This window comes from Scyliorhinus torazame, chromosome 2, assembly GCF_047496885.1.
Source record: "Scyliorhinus torazame isolate Kashiwa2021f chromosome 2, sScyTor2.1, whole genome shotgun sequence".
NCBI lineage: Eukaryota > Metazoa > Chordata > Chondrichthyes > Carcharhiniformes > Scyliorhinidae > Scyliorhinus > Scyliorhinus torazame.
In genome coordinates this window covers 375,708,539-375,727,520 of record NC_092708.1, presented here as the reverse complement: position 1 = coordinate 375,727,520, position 18,982 = coordinate 375,708,539, and the positions used below count along the sequence as shown (strand labels likewise).

The 18,982-nt window shown below is 42.6% G+C and overlaps 1 protein-coding gene across 1 annotated transcript in view; it reads right to left on the bottom strand.

The window, feature by feature from the left end:
- The window catches only part of LOC140404691 (latent-transforming growth factor beta-binding protein 2-like), a 685,726-nt gene that overhangs the window by 399,326 nt on the left and 267,418 nt on the right, over positions 1-18,982 (bottom strand). The window lies entirely within an intron of this gene.

The window sequence follows — 18,982 nt, the reverse complement described above, 5'->3', positions numbered from 1 at the left end:
ACGTACAGCAAAATCCCCAAAGCAGACCATTTACTTGATAACAATAATAAGAAGCAATCTATAACTTCAATGAAATCTTTGAAGTAATTTGTCGGAATTACAGAAACACACAAAACCTCTAGAGTATTTCTTAAATTCTCAGAATAAACCTCCTGCATAAATAGTGCTACAAAACTACAAAATACACATACAGGATAAATAACTTTAAAAACAAACGGATGATTCTATGCAAATGCCATTCTTGTATTTGCAGACAGAACTCTACTCGCATTTAATTCTGTGCTATCCTTCATATTACGCAGAATATAAATGTGCACCTCAACAGCAGTAGGAGAGTGGCAGTACAACTCACACATGATTTTACCTTCCAAGTGTAACAGGCAGTTAATTCAATACATCCGTTTTCATCTTCCCAAAAAGTGAAAACGACGGTAAAGGACTACTGTAAGAACATTAAAGTATAAAATGAGAAGGGGCTTTTGATCAAACAAACCTATTCTCTCCACATTACATTCATGTTCATTTTACTCTGTTTAGTTTGATTGGCTGGACAGATGGTTTGTGATTCAGAGTGAGACCAACAGCGCGGGTTCAATTCTTGTACCAGCTGAGGTTGTTCATGAAGGCCCTGCCTTCTCAATCTTGTCTGAGGTGTGGTGATCCTCAGGCTAAATCACCACCAGTCACCTCTCCCCCTCAAAAGGGGAAAGCAGCCAATGGTCACCTGGAACAATGGCAACTTTACTACTTACTTTACATTTCAAAAGTACTCATTGGCTATAAAGTGCTTCGAGGCATCTGGTGATCATGAAAAGCACTTTATAAATTCTTTCTACTTTATCTTTTATGTCTACATCATGCAAATAAGTAGATCACCAAAAGGGTTTAGCACATCCATTGGCGCATCACGCCAATCCAGAAGCCTTCCTTTTACAGCTGCTCTGATTCTGGCCCAGTCATCATATTGTCCATGTAGCTATCCTTATTCCTTTAAAGTCATCTAATTCCATTTTTGTAGAACATCTTCTAATGCTCCATACTCACAACATGCATCACATTTTCTTTATGTACACATTGATTTTGATCAAATTATTACCATAGGTAATGGCGCATAAGTCGACTTGGCATATGACAAACCCATTTTTCCGGCAAAAAAAATCATATTTTTGCATATACCAACTTACAAGGCAGCTCCCCCCAATTTAAACCATGGCATGCTACACACATCAGAAGTCAGCTTCAGTTTTTCACCTCACAAATACACGTTTTCTCATCTTATAACTGGGCGCAAGTGATCAAGTAGGCAATAAGAAAGAGCTGCATTGAAAAGATGTGTGGTAGTTTCAGGCACACATGCACTGGGCAGACCCCACATGCTGAACAATGACAGAAATGTGACTTCCAACAAAACAAATTAAGTTCAAAGCTGATTTCAAGTTGAAAGCTGTAACATTTGCAAACTTGTCATACTGTGCTGCAGAAAGGGAATTTGGTATTTGTGAAAAACCGGCGTGACAACAGCGTGTGGTGAATGTAGGAATTTCAGATCTATTGTATTATAAGTATTTGGTGAGTAAAGGGTAAAAGCCTAAGTTAGAGTTTGTTTCACTGTTGAAATCATATTTTAAAAGATTCAGGTTGAAAGACAGCAAAGCTTTTGGGAGCCAGAGGTGCAACTAACTAATGTAAAAAGCTTGGGCTAATGCAGTTTTGTTTTGATTAAGGGGATTCCCTGGGAAGTTAATGTGTTTTCAGCTTGGTGAGATTATGTCATTGCTGGATGGAGCGGAGGCTTTTTTGAGAAAGCATTTTCAGTTCAGTTCTCTTCTGGATGAAGCTGGGACTGTAGGTCACATTTTTGCTCTCTGCGGTTCAGTTAAAAATAAAAAATAGATTAAATGTAAGTCTTTAAAGCAGTGCAGACATGACTGAGGCCAAAGGGGGGCTGAAACAAGCCAGTTGAAACAGCTTTTGAAGACATACAGCCAGAGCTTCTGCATGGTCTGACCGGAGTAAAGTCTTTTCTGTAAAGCAGTGTCAAAAGATCCCTTTTAGCTCTGTAAAGCAAATATTCCTCTTTGCAATTGGTATTTAAGGTGGATTGGGTGCTGAGATGGTTTACTTTCTTATTGTTTAAGTGGAAATAAAGATAGCAATTAAGGGTATTGTATTTACTGTACTGAGTAGTATTGTTTAAGGGGTAATTGTAAGCTATTTTCAGGTGTGATATTAAGGATTATAATACTGTGTTAGTGATAAAGTTCGTTTTAATATAAAATATCCCTATTTCTTTGTGCAATCACTCCTGGAGCAAAGTATCCTTTCCTCACAGTCTTACAAAATTAAAATAAAATATTGAGTTTCTGTCCTGTATCCTAGCCACTGTTGGGGTCTGGCCTGGGATCATAATAGAAGGAAGCTTCTGTGACAAAATTTGGGCAAGGCCAATTTCGAGGGTATTAGGCGGGAACTTTCAAAAGTTGATTGGGGAGCCTGTTTACAGGCAAGGGGAGAGCTGGTAAGTGGGAGTGTTTCAAAAGTGTGTTAACTAGGGTTCAGGGTGAGCACATTCCTCTTAGAGTGAAGGGTAAGGCTGGTAGAAGTAGGGCACCTTGGATGACTCGGGATATTGAGGCCATGGTCAAAAGGAAGAAGGAGACATATGACATGCAGAGGCAGCTGGTATCAAGTGGATCACTTGAAGAATATAGGGCTTGTCGGAGTAGAGTTAAGAGAGAAGTCAGGAGGGCAAAAAGGGGACATGAGATTGTCTTGGCAGATAAGGCAAAGGAAAATCCAAAGAGCTTTTACAGATCCATTAAGGACAAAAGAGTGACTAGGGAGAGGGTAGGGCCTCTTAAGGATAAACAGGGTCATCTATGTGCGGATCCACAAGGGCTGGGAGAGGTCCTAAATGAATATTTCTTGGCAGTATTTACTGTTGAGAAACGCACGAATGTTAGGGAAATTGGGGAAATAAAAAGTGATGTCTTGAGGAGTGTAGATATTACAGAAAAGGAGGTGCTGGAGGTATTAAAGCGCATCAAGATAGACAAATCCCCGGGACCTGATGAAATGTATCCCAGGACGTTGTGGCAGGCTAGGGAGCAAACTGCCGGCCCCCTAGCTGAGATACTTAAATCATCGACAGGCACAGGAGAGGTGCCTGAAGATTGGAGGGTAGCAAATGTTGTGCCCTTGTTTAAGAAGGGCTGTAGGGATAAACCTGGGAACTACTGACCGGTGAGTCTTACTTCTGTAGTAGGTAAGTTGTTCGAAGGCATTCTGAGGGACAGGATCTACAGGCATTTAGACAGGCAAGGGCTAATTAGGGAAAGTCAGCATGGCTTTGTAAGGGGAAAGTCATGTCTCAGGAATTTGATTGAGTTTTTTGAAGGGGTAACCAAGAAGGTAGATGAGGGCAGTGTGGTCGATGTTGTCTACATGGACTTTACAAGGCCTTTGACAAGGTACCACATGGTAGGTTGTTGCAAAAGGTTAAATCTCACGGAATCCAGGGCGAGATAGCCAATTGGATACAATATTGGCTTGGTGACCGAAGCCAAAGGGTGGTTGTGGAGGGTTGTTGTTAAACTGGAGGCCTGTGTCCAGCGGTGTGCCTCAGGGATCGGTCCTGGGTCCACTGTTATTTGTGATTTATATTAATGATTTGGATGAGAATTTAGGAGGCATGGTTAGTAAGTTTGCAGATGACACGAAGATTGGTGGCATAGTGGATAATGAAGAAGATTATATAAGATTGCAACAGGTTCTTGACATATTGGGTCAGTGGGCCGATGAATGGCAGATGGAGTTTAATTTGGATAAATGTGAGGTGATGCATTTTGGCAGATCAAATCAGGGCAGGACCTATTCAGTTAATGGTAGGGAGTTGGAGAGAGTTACAGAACAAAGAGATCTAGGAATACAGGTTCATAGCTCCTTGAAGGTGGAGTTGCAAGTGGACAGGGTGGTGAAGAAGGCATTCAGCATGCCAGGTTTTATTGGTCACAATATTGAACACAGGAATTGAGACATCTTGTTGAAGTTGTACAAGACATTGGTAAGATCACACATGGAATACTGTGTTCAGTTCTGGTCACCCTATTATAGGAAGGATATTGTGAAACTAGAAAGAGTGAAGAAGAGATTTACGAGGATGCTACCAGGACTTGATGGTCTGAGTTATAAGGAGAGGCTGGATATGCTGGGACTTTTTTTACCTGGAGCATAGGAGGCTTAGGGATGATCTGATAGAGGTCTATAAAATAATGTGAAGCATCGAGAAGGTAGATAGTCGACATATTTTCCCAAAGGTAGAGGGCATAGGTTTAAGGCATGAGGAGAGAGATACAAAAGAGACCATATGGGAAATTTCTTCACACAGAGGGTGGTGAACATTTGGAATGGGCTGCCAGAAGCAGTGGTAGAGGCTGGTACAAGCTTGTCCTTTAAAAAGCAGTTAGTCAGTTACATGGGCAGGGTGGGTATAGAGGGATACGGGCCAAATGCAGACAAGTGGAAGTGGAGAAAAATGGATGACTTAAACTCCTTGCAGAAAAAAAAGTTCATCGAATATGCACACTAGCTTTTTCTGATTTCTGTATTGGGCACACAAATCTCCTTGCTTCTCCACATTTTGTAATCTCTTCTCATTTAGAAAATATATGTGTCTTCGATCCAAAATTGTTGGCCTGACATTTCACTTCCTCTCAGTTCTGTCCACTTAATCTATGTTCCTTTGCAATTTCTTGCACCCAGCCACACATGTAATGTTCTTCCCAGCTTAATGTCATTTGAAGTTGAGATACAACTCTATTTGAATATTGAGAAAAGAAAGGCATTTTGTCAAAGTTTTCACCTTGCACACACCAGGCCAGTTCGCAAGAATACCAATGCAAGAGAAAACAACACACTTATACCTTATGAGAAGAGAGTGCTGATTGATTTTCTCTCTGTTTGGTGAAGGTGTTTCCATGAAGAATGCACAAATTGATAGTGACTGACAGTTAACTGCCAAGCATTGTTTGAAATTTAAATCAGGTAGCTTGACTCTGATTGGCCAAGACATTGTCCTGAGGAATGGCTATCACTTTTGTTTACCAGAAGGAGGCACAATGTAAATGTTATTTCAGACTGCATAGAACAGAGTACTGTGTATTAAAATGTAGCTTCCAGTACATGCAAATATGCCACAGTGTGAGCCCGACTGACAATCTTAAATTCGTTGTTCAGTGTAATTCTTGGCACATTGAAGATTGAGCAAGTGTTGTCCAATCATAGAATTTACTGGTTGAACTCATACCTGGCACTAAAGAAAATGGTTGTGGAGGTTGGAGGTCAATCACCTCAGTTCCAGGATATCACTGGAAGAATTCCTCATGGTAGTGTCCCAGGCTCAACCAACTTCAGCTGCTTCATTAATCATCTTTGGATTTGGATTTTGTTTATTGTCACGTGTACCGAGGTACAGTGAAAAGTATTTTTCTGCGAGCAGCTCAACAGATCATTATGTACATGAAAAGAAAAGGAAATAAAAGAAAATACAAAATAGGGCAACACAAGGTACACAATGTAACTACATAAACACCGGCATCGGATGAAGCATAGCGGGGTGTAGTGTTAATGAGGTCAGTCCATAGAGGGTCGCTTAGGAGTCTGGTAACAGCGGGGTAGAAGCTGCTTTTGAGTCTGTTCGTGCGTGTTCTCAGACTTTTGTATCTCCTGCCCGATGGAAAAAGTTGGAAGAGCGAGTCAGCCTGGTGGGAGGGGTCTTTGATTATCCCACCTACTTTCCCCAGGCTGTGGGAGGTGTGGATGGAGTCAATGGATGGGAGGCAGGTTCTTGTGATGGACTGGGCTGTGTTCACGACTCTCTGAAGTTTCTTGCGGTCTTGGGCCGAGCAGTTGCCATACCAGGCTGTGATGCAGCCAGATGCTTTCTATGGTGCAGCTGTAAAAGTTGATAAGAATTAATGTGGACATGCCAAATTTCCTTAGTTTCCTGAGGAAGTATAGGCGCTGTTGTGCTTTCTTGGTGGTCGTGTTGACGTGGGTGGACCAGGACAGATTTTTGGAGATGTGCACCCTTAGGAATTTGAAACTGCTAACCATCTCCACCTCGGCCCCATTGATGCTGACAGGGGTGTGTACAGTACTTTGCTTCCTGAAGTCAATGACCAGCTCTTTAGCTTTGCTGGCATTGAGGGATAGATTGTTGTCGCTGCACCACTCCACTAGGTTCTCTATCTCCCTCCTGTATTCTGACTCGTCGTTATTCGAGATCCGACCCACCATGATTGCATCGTCAGCAAACTTGTAGATGGAGTTGGAACCAAATTTTGCCACGCAGTCTTGTGTGTACAGGGAATATGCATGCAGTCTTGCGGGCCCCAGTATTGAGGACAATCGTAGAGGAGGTGTTGTTTATTCTTACTGATTATGGTCTGTGGGTCAGAAAGTCGAGGATCCAGTTGCAGAGTGAGGAGTCAAGTCCTTGGTTTTGGAGCTTTGATGTGAGCTTGGCTGGGATTATGGTGTTGAAGGCGGAGCTGTAGTCAATGAATAGGAGTCTGATGTAGGAGTCCTTGTTGTCGAGATGCTCTAGGAATGAGTGTAGGGCCAGGGAGATGGCGTCTGCGGTTGACCGGTTGCGGCGGTATGCAAATTGCAATGGCTCAAGGTGTTCTGGGAGTATGGAGGTGATGCGCTTCATGACCAACCTCTTGAAGCACTTCATTACTACTGAAGTCAGGGCCACCGGACAGTCGTCATTGAGGCATGTTGCCTGGTTCTTCTTTGGCACCGGTATGATGGTGGTCTTCTTGAAGCTTCCATCCATGACAAGTTCAGAAGCGGAGATGTTCGCTGTTGATGGCACAATGTCCAGCACCATTTGTGACTCCTTAGATAATGATGCAGTCCATGTCCAAATACAAAAGACCTGGACAAAATCCATGCTTGAGCTGTGTTATGATCTCAAACGCGAACCCAACTATTTTCAATTTGTAAAACACATCTTTTATGTTAAAACAAACTATCATTTAATCACAAAATTAACCACATTAGCAGCAGAGAAAAATCTTTACAGTTAGTCGTTACAAAAAGTTTAGTAAAATAATAAATTGTAACTTACTTCCTAAACCTGCAACGTGTCCAATCAATTATTCCAATTAACCAATATATTAAATACCACTCATGAATAAAGTTAACAAATAGGGTTTTACTTGTTTTTAGTTGTGCACAATCTTTGGTAAGAGAACCTTTCAGGACCAAACTGCAACATCTCTGTTCAGATTACAGTTCTAGGATCTACTGACTCTAGACAGATCGGACTCCTCTCATTAACTACATCATCTGCACCCAAAGCATAAGGCATCATTTTGTCTCTTCTTACAAGATGTCCCATGATTTGTTTAACCAAACACAATACCCCTTATAATTTATCTACAACCTAGGGGTCCTTCAAACCCAAACAATATTCCATTAGCTAGCTATCTGTAAACAAGTAAATGGTTCTCAAGATCTATTGGCAGAACACTTCATCAACTCAATAATCATCTCACTTTTACAACACTTTAATCACTGCTCCAGCAGTCATGCCATCTATATGCATTTTAACCTTGGTTTTAATAACATTAGTGCAAAATATATAAAACAAGACAATTTCTTACATTCATCACAGCTGACAAGTGACAAGTCCAATTCAGTCGCAGAAGTGCTCGGCATTGATCATTTCCAACAAGAGAGAATCTAATAATTGCCCCTTGACATTTAATGGCATTACCATCATTGAACCCCCCATAATCAACATCCTGGAGTTACCATTTGATCAGAAACTCTATAAATACAAGAGCAGAAGCTAGGAATCTTGTGGTGAGTAACCCACCTCCTGACTCCCCAAAGTCTGTTCATCATCTATAAGACACAAGTCAGAGCAGCCCACTTGATTGCCACTTCTTCCACAAACATTCACCCCCTCCACCACTGAAGCACAGCACCAGCAGTGCGAAGCATCCAAAGCTCCTTAGCCAGCACCTTGGAAACCCATAACCACTACGTTTTAGAAGAACAAGGGCAGGAAACACATGGAAGCTCCCCTCAAGTCATTCACCATCCTGACTTGCAAATACATCCCTGTTCCTTCACGGTTACTGGCTCAAAATTCTGGAACTCCCTCCCTAACGATTGTGGGTGCACCTACTCCACAAGGACTGCAGCGATTCAAGAAGGCAGCTCACCACCAACTTCCCAAGGACAATTAGGAAAGGGCAATAAATGCTGGTCTAGTCAGCAATGCTTACATCCTGTAAATGCATTTACGGGATATGGTCTGTAACTTGCCTGTTGTGGACAACAGAAGAGACGTGTTGTTTGATGCATTCCGAGTAAGGGAGATTGTTCGACTTACATACCTAACATCCCACTGGCATGAAATTCATATACCACATTACTCATTTGAGTGTTTTTCAGTTTGATGACAGCATCCTGTTAGTGGAAGATAATACTTGTGTCACTACTACATAGTAGCAGCATGAAACAGCTAGTTTCACCTGTTGCTCAATTTTTTTAGATTCCTTGGCCGTCCATGGTCATTTGAAGTAGTCTTGGGCACTTTTCAGCACCGATAGTGATGGCCTTATGCCTACTAATTAGTTTGCACAGTATACAGCCTGAAATGATCTGATCAGGATCGCTATTATCCTACAGCATCAAGCTTGATCTATTCCTTCAAAGTGGTTGACTATATATGTTAGAAAGCCAACATATGTACATTACAGTGGAAAATACCAGTTTTCACCGTCTTCAATTGGAATACATAATTAGCTGTAGTCCACAATTGGTATTTTCCGCAAGCACGGAGCAAGGCCTCCACGAATTACCACAGCCGGTACGAGAATTGACCCTGTGCTGTTGGTGTCATTCTGCATCGCACTCGAGCCAACCGAGCTGTACCCTTTAACTGTACTCCCCATTTCCTACCACCCAAGCAATTTTCAACCCGTGTGCTAAGATTACCTACGATGCCATGCATTCTAATTTTTACTAATCCATTCATCAAATTCTGATAACCAATCACTTATTGATGAATGGTTTAAAATCAAATAAAGACCTGTTTACTATAAAGGTATTTGGATTTTGTAAAAGCATTACCTGCTAATCAGGTGTCAGCTACACATCACTGGTAGTTGATTAACTCAGTGAAAATTATGAAGGACTTGGACATGCCTATCACGACAATGGAACGGCCAGGTTGGGAGTGAAAGATGTGCTTTTGACCCAAACCAGCCCACTGCCTTAACAGGCCCTGTTGAAAATAAGAAACGCTGGGAATGCGATCGCAAATCCTGAAATCAGGTTCCAGATGCCATTTTTAAAGGATCCGCAAGTCATTAGTCGTAAGTCACTACGACTCAGCGAAATCAAAGCTAGCGTATTTTATTTTAAATAAAATTGTCGAATAATTCTGCGAATAGTTGTCAACATAGGTTAAGGTGTTATCTGTGATTATATCACAGACACATTAATGACACAATGATTATATGATGTGCTGAATCACCTGACACGAGAGGTGTATTATTGACAACAGATCCAGAAACAGATATCAAGAGACAACAGAATTATGGTTACTTAGATACAAGACTAGCATAATCCATAGAGCAGTTAATTAAAACTCATTTTTTCCAAGTATACTGGTATGTCTGGTCAGGGGTGTAGAGTTCCCAGAGCCCAGCTCTAACACCACCTGAGCACCACTGGATGGTAAACTCTCCTTTGCCGTTTGGCCATCCGTTCTTCTGCTCCATATGTGGTTGTGATGGCAGGGGTGGCCGGGATCACATGGCTGGAGTCTGGCTGACTCTCTCCAAATAGCGGTGGGAACTGCTGCAGGGCCTGGAGATGAAGAAGTTTGACCTGGGGGGGGGGGGGGGGGGGGAGCGCGACCTTGGCTATACTGGTTGCCATTGCTCATTCACCTGGGAGCTAGGGGCAGGCCTGTAGCAGTTGCCTTCTGACTAAAGTTTATCACTTCACCACTTCTCTACATTAAGTTTCATCTGCCATATGTTTGCCCATTCCACCAGCCTACCAGTATCAAATCTATCACTATCTGGGGTGGCACGCGGCACAGTGGTTACCACTGGGACTGCGACGCTGAGGAGCTGGGTTTGAATCCCGGCCCTGGGTCATTGTCCATGTGGAGTTTGCACATTCTCCCCGTGTCTGCTTGGGTTTCACCCCCACAACCCAAAGATGTGCAGGTTAGGTGGATTGGCCACACTTAATTACCCCTTAATTTGAAAAAATAAAATAAATTGGGTACTCAAAATTTTTTTTTAAAAATCACTATCCTCCTCAGTTCACAATATTTCCAAGTTTTGCATCTCCTTCAAATTTTGAAATTGTGCCTTGCACACCCAGCCTAGGTTATCAATAGAAATTACAAAATCAGGGTGGCATGGTGGCGCAGTGGTTAGCACTGCTGCCTCACGGCGCTAAGGATACAGGTTTGATCCGATCCCGGCCCTGGGTCACTGTCTGTGTGGAGTTTGCACATTCTTCCTATGTCTACGTGGGTCTCACCCTCCACAACTCAAAAGATGTGCAGGCTAGGTGGATTGGCCATATCTTTTTATTAAAACAGTAAAATATATATACAAGGCCAAACGGTACAAACACTAATTTTGTGTTGGAGAAACAGGATATCCTCCCCTCAGTACCAATGTAAACAAAATACAAATGGTACAAGCACTAAACTTTGCGCTGGAGAGACCAGATACTCTCGCCTCCATACCGACAGAAGGGAAAGGAAGGGGGGTGGTGGGGAGAGATGAGAAAGGAGGGTGGTTGGGAGGGAGGGAGTCGGAGTGTTGGTGAAGGGGGGGGGGGCGGCAAATAGAGTACTGCCTGAACTATCTATAGAGGCAGAAAAACAAAAGAACCTTCAATTATGATGTGCCAGATTCTGGGAGTTCCCCAGAGGGGTTGAAGGGTGACACAGTGTCAGGCACGAGTGAGACCCACACCCCGCTGCAGAGCGTCTCGTGCACCCTGCGCTCCCGACACTGGGCGGCTGATAGCCTTCGGACAGTTGCCCTCTGGGCCCGAATCCTCCACCACATTGAGTGCGGCGGGCGACACGGGCCCACCAACCAACTCAGGGCCTGCCTTGATCCCGCCAACAGAATCACCGACAGGTGGGATCTCCTCAGGCTCCTCCCGGGGTCCCAGGCCAGTGGGAGGCGGCGGTGCAGGTGCCTGCTCCGCTCCCGTCGTCTGGTCACTGGAAGGCCCCGAAAATAACTCCGGAAACAGGTCCCACTAAATTGTCCCTTAATTGGAAAAAAATAGAATTGGGTACTCTAATTTTTTTTTAAAATCACAAAATCAGTGCTCCCTCTAAACCAATCCCCAGTCAAAGTGAAGTTTTCTGTAATTGATATTTTTAAATAGGCTTGAATTAAATAATTGAACTGTTGCATAATGTTTCAAAAAAATATTTGGTTCAAAATAAATTGCCTACTGGGACTAATATTTTTCATTTAAAAAGAATAGTTTTACTGATCTTTGGGGACTCAAATAAATAGGAAAACAACATTATAGAATTAGAAACGATATGGCCAACATATCCTGCATCTCAAAATTTGACACTGCACCAGTATATCTGGTTAACCTGTACTTTTGTTTGCATTTTTTTTGCCTGAGGCATTAACATTTAACAAATTAATAGGTTTCTTGAAATGAAATGCAATGCTAAATCAGCTGGACAAGTTAAAAAATATATATTTTGTTTTTAAACTAAAGTACATTTAATTAAATGTAATTTAAAAGGCAATTTGCAAAAACAAATGTAAGAAATTAGTGTTTTGCTAACACTTATTTCCAAAGGTTACTTGAAGGCCCAAGTTATCTGTATATTAGAGATGTTAAATGTTCTAAAACACATTTACAATAGTGTTATATACTTTGCTAATGTTTTTACATTTACTCCAATCTGTTGGATTTTCATACAGTCAATTTTTGAACAATCCATGAGGGGGCAGTGCTAACGAGGCAGCGCTGGCAAATCATTCTTTAACATGCTGCACGATAATCACAACTTGGATGATGAGATTACTAGTCTTACCTTCCACAAAAAGGAAAGAAACAGATCGGCTAGATTATGTGCAAAGTAAATTGAAAGCTGCTCATAAGATCATGGGGGAAAATGGAAAGTTGGGTGAACAATGGTGTTGAATTATAAAAAAGACAACACACAGGAAAATAGAAATTAGTTAACTGTATATTAATACTGCATAACAGATCACAATATTTTATATAGACAGCTTGGATTTACGTATGTTCACAACATTCAAAGGTTCTACCTCACTACTACATAATTCAGCCTCTCCACTCTATTTTTTCAGACCATTTGGTATCCAGTCATGAACAAGTCACAATTTCCTCCAGTGAAATACTGGAGCCATTCTCTTTGGTCCCAGCCTGAAAAGTAATTGCCCTGGCTACTAATGCATCCCCTACCCCATCCCAAGAGCATTATCTTAGGCTGAACCAGACTGTTTGCAAATCTATTCAACCCAGACTGAGCTTCTGATACTCTCTCTCTCTCTCTCTCTCTAAGTACTATCAATCTTCTTCTCAATAATATCAATTACCTCCATCTCAGCCCATCTGCTGCAGAAAGCATCATCCATGCTTTTATCAACTCCAGGTTTGATGATTCTGAGCTGACCTCCCCAAAACTCTGATGTCAATAGGCCATCCTGCACCAGCTCGTAATCACCTGTTACCATTGTGCTTGTTAACTTAAATTGGCTACCAATTCACCAACAACTCAAAATTGAAATTTGCAATCCCATGCTTAAATTCTTTCATGCCCTCACTGTTCCTTATCTTTGGAATCTTTTCCAGCCCAACCACTGAACCTTCCACTCCATTGCCTCTAGCCATTTGCACATCTCCCTCCCTTTGTCCGACTATTAACAGCTGTATCTAGGTGCAAGAGTAACCCATTAAGTCCTCATGAACCTGCTCCGGCATTTGATAAGATCACGGCTGTTCTGATTGTATCTTCAAACTCTAGTTACTATAACAGAAATAAAAGGCAATAAGGGGGAAAGTGTAAGGCAGAGAAGCCATAGTCAAACATCAAAAAGGGCGACAGTACAAGGTACAGTGACTGAGGGGAGCTCAGTGAATAGGACCAGGAATAATAAAATAAATAAAACGGGAAGTGAAAACATTAATGGTAACGACGCAGCAGGTTGTTACATGAAGATATGGGTTCAACGACAAGGAAAATTAGGAGAAAGGTTAAGAGGAAATATAACTTAGGAGAGGTTACTGATCGAGGTGTTAAGATTCAGAAGAGAGGTAAAAAAGCCAACATAAGTGTACTTTACCTGAATGCTCGTAGTATTCGGAATAAGGTAAATGAGTTGATGGCGCAAATCATCGTGAATGACTATGATTTAGTGGCCATTACTGAAACATGGTTAAAGGATGGTCACGACTGGGAGTTAAATATCCAAGGGTATCAAACTATTCGGAAGGAGAAAGTGGATGGTAAGGGAGGTGGTGTAGCTCTGTTATTTAAGGATGACATCCGGGCAACAGTAAGGGATGACATTGGTGCTATGGAGGATAAGGTTGAATCCATTTGGGTGGAAATCAGGAATAGTAAGGCGAAAAAGTCACTGATAGGAGTAATCTATAGGCCACCAAATAGTAACATTATGGTGGGGCAGGCAATAAACAAAGAAATGACTGATGCATGTAGAAATGGTACAGCAGTTATCATGGGGGATTTGAATCTACATGTCGGTTGGTTTAACCAGGTCGGTCAAGGCAGCCTTGAGGAGCAGTTTATTGAATGTATCCGCGATAGTTTCCTAGAACAGTATGTAATGGAACCTACAAGGGAACAAGCGGTCCTAGAACTGGTCCTGTGCAATGAGACAGGATTGATTCAGGATCTCATAGTTAGGGATCCTCTCGGAAGGAGTGATCACAATATGGTGGAATTTAAAATACAGATGGAGGGTGAGAAGGTAAAATCAAGCACTAGTGTTTTGTGCTTAAACAAAGGAGATTACAATGGGATGAGAGAAGAACTAGCTAAGGTAGACTGGGAGCAAAGACTTTATGGTGAAACAGTTGAGGAACAGTGGAGAACCTTCCAAGTGATTTTTCACAGTGCTCAGCAAAGGTTTATACCAACAAAAAGGAAGGACGGTGAAAAGAGGGAAAATCGACCGTGGATATCTAAGGAAATAAGGGAGAGTATCAAATTGAAGGAAAAAACATACAAAGTAGTAAAGATCAGTGGGAGACTAGAGGACTGGGAAATCTTTAGGGGGCAACAGAAAGCTACTAAAAAAGCTATAAAGAAGAGTAAGATAGATTATGAGAGTAAACTTGCTCAGAATATAAAATCAGATAGTAAACGTTTCTACAAATACATAAAACAAAAAAGAGTGGCTAAGGTAAATATTGGTCCTTTAGAGGATGAGAGGGGAGATTTAATAATGGGAGATGAGGAAATGGCTGAGGAACTGAACAGGTTTTTTGGATCGGTCTTCACAGTGGAAGACACAAATAACATGCCAGTGACTGATGGAAATGAGGCTATGACAGGTGAGGACCTTGAGAGGATTGTTATCACCAAGGAGATAGTGATGGGCAAGCGAATGGGGCTAAAGGTAGACAAGTCTCCTGGACCTGATGGAATGCATCCCAGAGTGCTAAATGAGATGGCTAGGGAAATTGCAAATGCACTAGTGATAATTTACCAAAATTCACTAGACTTGGGGTGGTCCCGGCGGATTGGAAATTAGCAAACGTGACACCACTGTTTAAAAAAGGAGGTAGGCAGAAAGCGGGTAATTATAGGCCAGTGAGCTTAACTTCAGTAGTAGGGAAGATGCTGGAATCTATCATCAAGGAAGAAATAGCGAGGCATCTGGATGGAAATTGTCCCATTGGGCAGACGCAGCATGGGTTCATAAAGGGCAGGTCATGCCTAACTAATTTAGTGGAATTTTTTGAGGACATTAACAGTGCGGTAGGTAACGGGGAGCCAATGGATGTGGTATATCTGGATTTCGAGAAAGCCTTTGACAAGGTGCCACACAAAAGGTTGCTGCATAAGATAAAGATGCATGGCATTAAGGGGAAAGTAGTAGCATGGATAGAGGATTGGTTAATTAATAGAAAGCAAAGAGTGGGGATTAATGGGTGTTTCTCTGGTTGGCAATCAGTAGCTAGTGGTGTCCCTCAGGGATCAGTGTTGGGCCCACAACTGTTCACAATTTACATAGATGATTTGGAGTTGGGGACCAAGGGCAATGTGTCCAAGTTTGCAGACGGCACGAAGATAAGTGGTAAAGCAAAAAGTGCAGAGGATACTGGAAGTCTGCAGAGGGATTTGGATAGGCTGAGTGAATGGGCTAGCGTCTGGCAGATGGAATACAATGTTGACAAATGTGAGGTTATCCATTTTGGTAGGAATAACAGCAAAAGGGATTATTATTTAAATGACAAAATATTAAAACATGCTGCTGTGCAGAGAGACCTGGGTGTGCTAGTGCATGAGTTGCAAAAAGTTGGTTTACAGGTGCAACAGGTGATTAAGAAGGCAAATGGAATGTTGTCCTTCATTGCTAGAGGGATGGAGTTTAAGACTAGGGAAGTTCTGCTGCAATTGTATAAGGTGTTAGTGAGGCCACACCTGGAGTATTGTGTTCAGTTTTGGTCTCCTTACTTGAGAAAGGATGTACTGGCACTGGAGGGTGTGCAGAGGAGATTCACTAGGTTAATCCCAGAGCTGAAGGGGTTGGATTACGAGGAGAGGTTGAGTAGACTGGGACTGTACTCGTTGGAATTTAGAAGGATAAGGGGGGATCTTATAGAAACATATAAAATTATGAAGGGAATAGACAGGATAGATGCGGGCAGGTTGTTTCCACTGGCGGGTGAAAGCAGAACTAGGGGGCATAGCCTCAAAATAAGGGGAAGTAGATTTAGGACTGAGTTTAGGAGAAACTTCTTCACCCAAAGGGTTGTGAATCTATGGAATTCCTTGCCCAGTGAAGCAGTAGAGGTTCCTTCATTAAATGTTTTTAAGATAAAGATAGATAGTTTTTTGAAGAATAAAGGGATTAAGGGTTATGGTGTTCGGGCCGGAAAGTGGAGCTGAGTCCACAAAAGATCAGCCATGATCTCATTGAATGGTGGAGCAGGCTCGAGGGGCCAGATGGCCTACTCCTGCTCCTAGTTCTTATGTTCTTATGTTCTTATGTTCTCTTTTGATCAATTTTAATTTACCATGATTCCATCTCTGAAGAACCATGAAACGGTTTTCTGCATTAAAGGCACTATGTAAATATATACTGCTAATGTTGTACAAAAGCAATAGGAATAACTAGAGGCTGTCTCACAATAGCTGACAAGAGTGACAATAGAAAAATACAGGGTGCGATTTAATAGAAAACAGGGTTCTGTTTTGGGGGCGTTTAATGGGGTGTTCCTTGGCGCCTGCAGCACCGAGAACAGCCCCGCTATTAAATGGCACTCTTCCTTGTCAAGCCCACACTTAGCTTCATTTCCTGCACTCAGAAGAGATCAGTTAATTTTCAAATGTCGCTCCGATCTCTCAACTCCCCCCTTCCCACTCGACATCCCAATTTACCAAATAGGGATTCCTCGAGCCTCCCTCATCCCATCTCATAAGGGCAGGGCATCCCCGGGCCCAATTCCCAGCATGGGCAAACCCGGGCATCTTGGCACAGTCAGCCTGGCACCCCGGCAGTTGCCCAGTCAGCTTGACAGTGCCACTTGCAAGAGCAGCAGTGCCAAGGTGCCCGGTGGCATTGGGAGTGTCAGGATACCACCCTACCCTACCCAGAACCCAACCACCCGGGGACCTCCCATCTCCTTGGAGACCTCCCAGGTGCCAATACGCCTGGACCAGTGCTAAACGGTGCCACGGCATGGTCTCCATTCAATCCTGGTCCTTGGGAGAATCTGGCGCAAACATATTTAAGTGAGCTTAACTGCACAGTAGCACAGTGGTTAGCACAGTTGTTTCACAGCTCCAGGGTCCCAGGTTCGATTGCGGCTTGGGTCACTCTCTGTGCGGAGTCTGCACATTCTCCCCGTGTCTAGGTGGGTTTCCTCCGGGTGCTCCGGTTTCCTTCCACCGTCCAAAGATGTGCAGGTTCGGTGGATTGGCCATGCTAAATTGCCCCTAGTGTCCAAAATAGGTTAGGTGGGGTTACTGGGATGGGGTGGAGGTGTGGGTTTATGTGGGGTAGTCTTTCCAAGGGTCGATGTAGACTCGATGGGCCGAATGGCCTCCTTCTGCACTGTAAATTCTATGATTGTTTGATTCAATGCACAATGGCTGGAATTTTCTAGCCCCTCCCATCTGTCAGACCTTTCAGTCCGACCAAAGTCAATATATTCCGCTGCAGGGAACCCAGCGCTGCAGGGCGGGAAAATCTTGGCCAATATAGTTTCTCTAAAATACACATTCAGAAAATCAAGTTTAATTGAAGCAAGTTGGATAGATCAAGTGATATTTCTTCTTTCCAATTCTTAAATTCACATATTAGAGCAGGACAAGAAGGTTTACATCTCAATTATCTAGCAATACGATGCAAATCCCTAACACAGACTAGCACTTAATATAAAATATTTGTGGTTCAAGAGGCTTGGAGAATTGCCAATGTTAGTCCCGTGTTTAAGAAAGGAAGCAGGGACAATCTGGCAAATTATAGACCGGTGAGCCTGACATCAGTGGTGGGGAAGCTTTTGGAAAAGTTACTGAGGTACAGGACGTATGCACATTTGGAGGAAAATGTTAGTTGCAGGCAGCATGGTTTTGTACGGGGATGGTCATGTGTCACCAATTTGATTGAGATTTTTGAAGAAGTGACAAAGAAAATTGGTGAGGGAAGTGCTGTCGATGTAGTTTACATGGACGTTAGTAAGGCATTTGACAAGGTCCCACATGGCAAACTGGTACAAAAATTAAAATCACATGGTATTCGGGGTGGGCAGGCTAGATGGATACAGACTGGCTTGGTTATAGAAGACAGAGGGTAGCTGTGGAAGGGTGTTTTTATGAATGGAGATCTGTAGCTAGTGATGTGCCGCAGGTATCAGTGCTGGGACCTCTGTTGTTTGTAGTATATATAAATGATATGGAGGAAAATGTGGGTGGTCTGATAAGTAAGGTTGCGGATGACACAAAGATTTGCACAGTTGCTGATAATGCCGAAGATTGTCAGAGGATACAACAGGATATAGATAGATTGGAGGCTGGACACAGAAATGGCAGATGGAGTATAATCCGGACAAATGCGAGGTGATGCATTTTGGAGGATCAAATCTAGGTATGTATTATACTGTAAATGGCAGAACCTTTAGGGAGATTAACATTCAGAGGGATCTGGGCCTGCAGGTCCAGAGTTCCCGAAAGGGGGCAACACAGGTGGCCAAGGTGATTAAGAAGGAATATGACATGCTTGCATTCATCAGCCGGGGCACTGAGTACAAGAGTAGGGAAATCAGCTATATAAAAGCTTGGTTAGGCCGCATTTAAAAAAAAATGTATTTTATTACAAACATGTATCAAAAAAGGTCACAGCGAATAAACACCCCGGGAAACATACATCCCAACAATCATTTATACAGAGGGTACAGATTTTTCCCTTTTCACCCCTCCTCCCCCGTGATAAACAGCCCCTCAAACACGGTCACAAACATCCCCACCTTTCCTCAAACTCCCCTGAAGAGCCCCTTTTCTTAAAAAATATTTTTAATCTCCTCCTTTTTCACATTTTCTCCCAAATTTACACCCACCAACAATAAACAATAAGCAGTAACGATTATAATATCAATACCCATATCAACAACAATAATCCCAGCCTCCCACCAACCCCCAAACAACTGCCTGCATGTTAACATAAACAAATAA